This window comes from Ctenopharyngodon idella, chromosome 3 (genome assembly GCF_019924925.1).
Source record: "Ctenopharyngodon idella isolate HZGC_01 chromosome 3, HZGC01, whole genome shotgun sequence".
In the NCBI taxonomy this organism is placed as follows: Eukaryota; Metazoa; Chordata; class Actinopteri; order Cypriniformes; family Xenocyprididae; genus Ctenopharyngodon; species Ctenopharyngodon idella.
Window position 1 is genome coordinate 20,286,966 of NC_067222.1, and position 7,274 is coordinate 20,294,239.

Here is a 7,274-nt window from a genome sequence, read left to right on the forward strand (position 1 = left end):
AACTGTGTGTATATGATATATCCAAAAATAGATTATTATGGCAAAGGTGTTTGCAATGTAAGACAAATGTTTGCTTTTGAGATGTGTTTGTGATACTTTGAATGCAGTGCTTCATATTGCAAGAGATGTGGGGCATTTTGTGTGTGCAATTCTTGGATTTGTGTGTAAAGCTTTGAAAAAAAGAGGCAAAGTTTTGAAAATGTGTGTAAGCAGTTGAAAAAAGCTCTAAGTAGCAAGTTATGTTAAAAAAATAATAATAATAATGACAGTTGCGAGTGTGTTTTGGTGGTAGCTTGGTGGCCAAGGGCAATGACCCCCTTCATTTTCTGGCCTCTGTCATAAAAGTGTGCAATAATAATATCTTTATCCTTCACTAGTGCACCTTAAAGTACTAATATGTACCCTTTAGGGTCTGAAAGGTGTTCCTTTGAATGCTCCGTGTACCATTAGAGGTACAATTTTTGCACATTTTGATGATATTGTAGCTGTAACTTCAAAAAATAGTACACCAAAGGCTACTTCAAAAAATAGTACACCAATATCTGAGGTATCATTTTTGACCTTAGCACAAATGTTTCGGGATGAGTTACATGCTGAACTTCAATAGCTACTTGAGGTTAGGTGTTTGTTCCGATCATCACTAACCTTAAGCATGAGCAAAAGCCTTAGCAAGAGTTGTGTTTGCATTTGCGTGCTTTTCAACAAGTGTGAAAGTTATGGGTTTCATTTGTTCTTGGGTGAACATGATGAAATTCCCATCTAACCTCAGCTACCCAGAATGCCTCAACACATGCTCAAAACACAATGAAGACACTGTGTGGTATATCCTACCCTCATAAATCTGCCATTTGCACAGTGCAAAGCTGCTGTGGACAATTTAAGCCCATCTAAAAAACTTCTAAACAAACTTTCCTTTTCTACTTTGCTGCCAAATCAAGCCACATGGATCAGCATCAGAAGCCATTCTCAGCAATGATTTCGAAATTATTGGGAATGCTTGGGAGTGAGGCGTTTTGGCATGTCCAATCTTCATTATTTACTTCTGAAGAATTTGCCCACTCACTTATATCTGCCAGCTCTTCCCACATTCCTCAGGCTCTTCCAGGTAAATGTTTCTGTGTTGTAAAGTGAAAGTGTGCAGACTACACCACAAGGAGCCAATTTTGCCTGATTTGACCCTTTAAAAAGTACCCTTCTTGACAGTATGCTGTGATGTTTTATTCAGTCAGTTAAGACTTTGACTCAAATAAAACGAGTTAACTTGAAAGCAGCAGCAAACTTCCTCAGATGTTTCAGCCATGTGGATTTTTTTTAATTTTGTGTTAAACCATAAATCCAGAAAAATGAAACACAGAATTTGTAAAAAGTAAAATGAAACATTTCATAGGGCCCTGCTGTAAAAAAATAAATAAATAAATGTAATAAATTATTAAAGGATTAGTTCTCTTCTGAATTAAAATTTCCTGATAATTTACTCACCCCCATGTCATCTAAGATGTGCAAATTGCAGCGAAACGCTCAGTCATTTTATAAAAAAAAAAAAAGAAGAAATTATATACTTTTTAACCACAAATGCTCATCTTGCACTAGCTCTGCGATCCGCACGCATTACGTAATCACGTTGGAACGGTCACAGAAGTACCGATCCAGTGTCTACACAGTGTCTACAGTGAATGTGCAAAGATTAAGTCAAATGGCCTTTACAAAAAAAAAAAGTTAGGAGAAAATGAGATGGAGTTTTTCGCCCTACCACGGTATTTCTGCCTACGTCACGTGTGTGACCTTTCCAACACGATTACGTAATGCGTGCGGATCGCAGAGCTAGTGCAAGACGAGCATTTGTGGTTAAAAAGTATATGAATTTTTATTTTTTCATAAAATGACCGATTGTTTCACTAGATAAGACCCTTATTCCCCGTCTGGGATCATGTAGAGCCCTTTGAAGCTGCACTGAAACTGTAATTTAAACCTTCAACCCATTGAAGTCCACTATATGGAGAAAAATCCTGGAATGTTTTCCTCAAAAAACTTAATTTCTTTTCGACTGAAGAAAGAAAGACATAAACATCTTGGATGACATGGGGGTGAGTAAATGATCAGGAAATTTGAATTCTGAAGTGAACTAATACTTTAAGTAATACATTTAAAAAAAATTAATTTTAATTGTAAAAGACTGTAAAATGCGAAATCTGTTAAATGGTTAACGGTAAGGTCCCGTACAATACAGTCAAAACAAAAATTATTCAGACACTATATATAATTTTTTATATATTTTTACTAGTGGGTGCAGGACACTATAGTTCATTTATGTAATTGAGGATAGCAAAATAAAGTAAACTGTGACATATTATACCCAATTTTTTTTCATACAGTGGACTACCAGTAAAAATGATACAAATTTGGGACCAAAAATTATTCAGACACTTTGACCTGACCAAGTGTTATCTGACATAATTAAGATTATTTTTTTTCTGACACAACATTGTCATATTTTATTACCATTTTTTTTTAAACTATAGTGAATAAACTGTATTAATTAATGAAATGTTCAAGGTGCCTAAATAAATTTTGGTTTTACTGTATATGGAGAAAACCTGTAATAGATCTAACCTTACATTTCGTGTAATTTTACAGTAAAAAAAAACTGTTAAATGTACAATTTTGGGAAGTAAAAAGAACAAATCATCTTATAATTTACAGTGAAAAAAATGTAAACTGTTATTCCTAGAATTCCCTGTGTAGCACTTCAAAAGGGTTTTTAAATGCAATAAAAGTATGTTTCTTTTTATTGTATTTTTACAGAATTATTCTGGCAAACACAGTTGCCAGCTTTATTTTGTTATTTACATCAAAGTCCCTTTAAGACAAGTCATTTCACTCGGCGGCCATCTTTGAAACGCCTCTCGGGCATTCAAGTGCAGCTCCTATCTCTTTGAATGGGGAAACATCAAATTCTCCAAAGCTGTTTGCCAAGCTTTCGATTAAATTTCATATTTGAAATCACCAATGAAATCTGACAACAACTGTCTCATAATTTTTTTCCCCAAACGCTCGAATCATGACAACATTTTTTTTAATTTTTAGGCTGGATCAAGCTAATGCGCATGCAGACCTAAATGCGCGTCTCTTGTGCCTCGTTTCGGAGGCGAGCGTCTGACTGTTTCTATAGAAACCGGTGCTTCTAACGGTCGCTGCAGTGACGCGATGACTTTACCAGTCAGCGATTGGCTCTTATTTTGAAGGCGGGACTTATTCCGCCATATTGCGCGTTACACTTTCTCCCATTCAAAACAATACGAGTGACACGTCTTGTGTCTTTGTTTACATGTTACAGTTATGAATTCAATTGATTAGACATGCTTTTTGATTATAAAAAATGTCATTAAATTAAACATTTAACTGGACATTTCATAGGGCCCTAAAAATGTATTTTTTGCTCTTGTAACTAAAATGTGAACATCCTTATTATGGTAATATATTTTTAAATAATAATATAATATAATATAATATTGATTAACTTCACAATAAGAATGGAAATATTACACAAGTAAATGGGGTCAATCTTGATTGTGTTCTAAGTCAACACGAAATATTGTGTGCAACCAATTTACTTTCATAATGTAATGTATTTAGGTCAGGACATTTAGATGAGGTTATAGCTTGCATGGCCTATATGATGTCAGCCAAAATGGAACGAAACATGGAGGGAAGCGCTTTTGAATACCAACATTTTTGAGGACCGGTTCACAGGAACACGTTTACTTACTGGAGTAGGATTTTTCTCCATCTCTGGTAAGATAGCAATCATGATGATAAGTGTGTTCTTTAATTATTAAGTGTGCAACGGATAGCAGTTAATACGTGATCCGTACGGATAAGGTCCAATGGTTCGGCACGCATGTGATTCGCAGATTAACTGCTAAATTTAACCATCATAGAGTGAAAGTTTAAGATTTGGACGTGTTTTGTCTCACCAATTAACACATTCAAACGATTTTAAAAGCGGAAGAAGAGGCGAAAATCGGGACTCATTAGCTATTATCTGTGCACAGCCTCGCGTGCACGCAGAGAGAGAGAGAGAGAGAGAGAGTCAGACAGCGCTCGAACACCGAATTAATTCCTCTTTCGCGTTTACTTGCGCATAAACAGACACATACACACAAAATTATGTCAAAATACCTGTCTCGGCAAGTATTCTCTCGGTTATGTCATAAGTGAACAGTTGAGAAAGAAACCGGATGTGTGTCAGTTATTCAGTCCGCGCTTTCCTTCTTAAAGTGACAGCAGCCTAATATTCTTGCTGTTGTCTGTGTCATTAATGATAGTAAAATAAAATAAATAAAAAAAATTCATTATCATCATCATCTACCATGTTCGAGAGAAAAGAAGATAGTGAGGAGAGCATGTGATGAGGACAGCTTTTAGGATAAGTGTGTCACGTAAAGTGTGAGTACCAAGCAACATCTCCAGGTGCTCCCTTGAGAACCAGACCAAATGTGCATTATGTGCACCCCTGGTCATCATATCAATTATACATGCATTTTAATTAGTAACATTTAATCATTAACCATTAAATTAGAATCCAGAAAAGTTAAAATGGAGGGAAAAAACAAACAAACAGAATTTGTAAAAAAATAAAATGGATTCTGGGGGGAAAAAATAAAACGTTTCACAGGGTTTTACATGACGTATACCTTTTCATGTTATAACAAAACATTTTTCCAGTGTACAATAAACCTTGAATTATATAACATGATTTGTTTGCTATCCGGAGATCACCATGTAGTTAACTTGTCAGAGCCGTCATGCAACTATAAAACACATCTCTCCATTTGCTGGGAGGCATGAATGGAGGGAAACACTTAGACTGCACTGAGACGTGCTGGTCAATTGCTGCGGTTTTTGCCAGTGAGAGAGAACAACGAAACACACTCGATTACTGCAACACGACTTATTCATATCAAGTCACTTACGTGGGTGACGCGTGTTGCCACTTTCCCACATGCAGATATCAGCTGTGTCATTTCAAACCTGTTTTTAATCAGCATAACCACAAGCTGCTGCCAGGAGGCGGGTCACACAGTGCAGTTTGTGTGAATTCCCATGAATAGCTGGAGAGTGGCTGGGCAAGTTGATTAACAAAGCATTTTGGTTGTGTGGGAGCTTGTTCTGACCTGTCCCAGGGTTCTGGTAAAGATTAGATAAGTTAAATTTGTCATGTGTTATCTGTTGTAATTTGAATGACAAGTGTATGAAAAGTAAATTCCGCTTTCTAAAGAAACTTGGCACTTCAAGGTGCACAGCAGGATATAAGAAATGTGGCTAGTGTGCTTTTCAACATTACATGAACATTGAATCCATTCACTCTTAATAACTGTCTAAATGTGACTGATTCATCGCTGCACATTATTCTAAAGAAAACATGTTTGCCTTTCTAATCTTTTAGAAAAATTTAACAATCTGTTCCACCTTGACATGTCTTTCCATTTTGGCTGACATGATATAGGCCATGCAAGCTATTGGATAATGTTAACCAACAGCTGAATAATATAACCTCACCTAAAGGTTCTGACCTAAATTGTTTTTCCTTTGTTAAATATCCTGTTTCAGCTGGAAATACATTACATTAAGTAAATTGGTTGCACACAACATTTCGTGTTGACAATCAAGACTGACCCCATTTACTTGCGTAATATTTCCGTTCTTATTGTGAAGTTAATCAATATTATATTATATTATATTATATTATATAAAAATATATTTCCATAATAAGGAAGTTCACATTTCAGAGCAAATTACTATTATATTACATTATTATGTAATATGCAGCTTATTATTATGCAGCTAATTTGTAATTATTGTAGCGAAAAAAAAGTTTGTCTAAAACACTATGGTAGAAATCACTGTTTATATTTATATTATATTCAAATGTTTATTTCTTTTAATTTTGATGATTATAACTGACAACTAAGGAAAATCCCAAATTCAGTATCTCAGAAAATTAGAATATTACTTAAGACCAATACAAAGAAAGGATTTTTAGAAATCTTGGCCAACTGAAAAGTATGAACATGAAAAGTATGAGCATGTACAGCACTCAATACTTAGTTGGGGCTCCTTTTGCCTGAATTACTGCAGCAATGCGGCGTGGCGCGGAGTCGATCAGTCTGTGGCACTGCTCAGATGTTATAAGAGCCAAGGTTGCTCTGATAGTGGCCTTCAGCTCTTCTGCATTGTTGGGTCTGGCATATCGCATCTTCCTCTTCACAATACCCCATAGATTTTCTATGGGGTTAAGGTCAGGCGAGTTTGCTGGCCAATTAAGAACAGGGATACCATGGTCCTTAAACCAGGTACTGGTAGCTTTGGCACTGTGTGCAGGTGCCAAGTCCTGTTGGAAAATGAAATCTGCATCTCCATTAATTTGGTCAGCAGCAGGAAGCATGAAATGCTCTAAAACTTCCTGGTATACGGCTGCGTTGACCTTGGACCTCAGAAAACACAGTGGACCAACACCAGCAGATGACATGGCACCCCAAACCATCACTGACTGTGGAAACTTTACACTGGACCTCAAGCAACGTGGATTGTGTGCCTCTCCTCTCTTCCTCCAGACTCTGGGACCCTGATTTCCAAAGGAAATGCAAAATTTACTTTCATCAGAGAACATAACTTTGGACCACTCAACAGCAGTCCAGTCCTTTTTGTCTTTAGCCCAGGCGAGACGCTTCTGACGCTGTCTGTTGTTCAAGAGTGGCTTGATACAAGGAATGCGACAGCTGAAACCCATGTCTTGCATACGTCTGTGCGTAGTGGTTCTTGAAGCACTGACTCCAGCTGCAGTCCACTCTTTGTGAATCTCCCCCACATTTTTGAATGGGTTTTGTTTCACAATCCTCTCCAGGGTGCGGTTATCCCTATTGCTATACACTTTTTTTCTACCACATCTTTTCCTTCCCTTCGCCTCTCTATTAATGTGCCTGGACACAGAGCTCTGTGAACAGCCAGCCTCTTTTGCAATGACCTTTTGTGTCTTGCCCTCCTTGTGCAAGGTGTCAATGGTCGTCTTTTGGGCAACTGTCAAGTCAGCAGTCTTCCCCATGATTGTGTAGTCTACAGAACTAGACTGAGAGACCATTTAAAGGCCTTTGCAGGTGTTTTGAGTTAATTAGCTGATTAGAGTGTGTCTTCAATATTGAACCTTTTCACAATATTCTAATTTTCTGAGATACTGAATTTGGGATTTTCCTTAGTTGTCAGTTATAATCATCAAA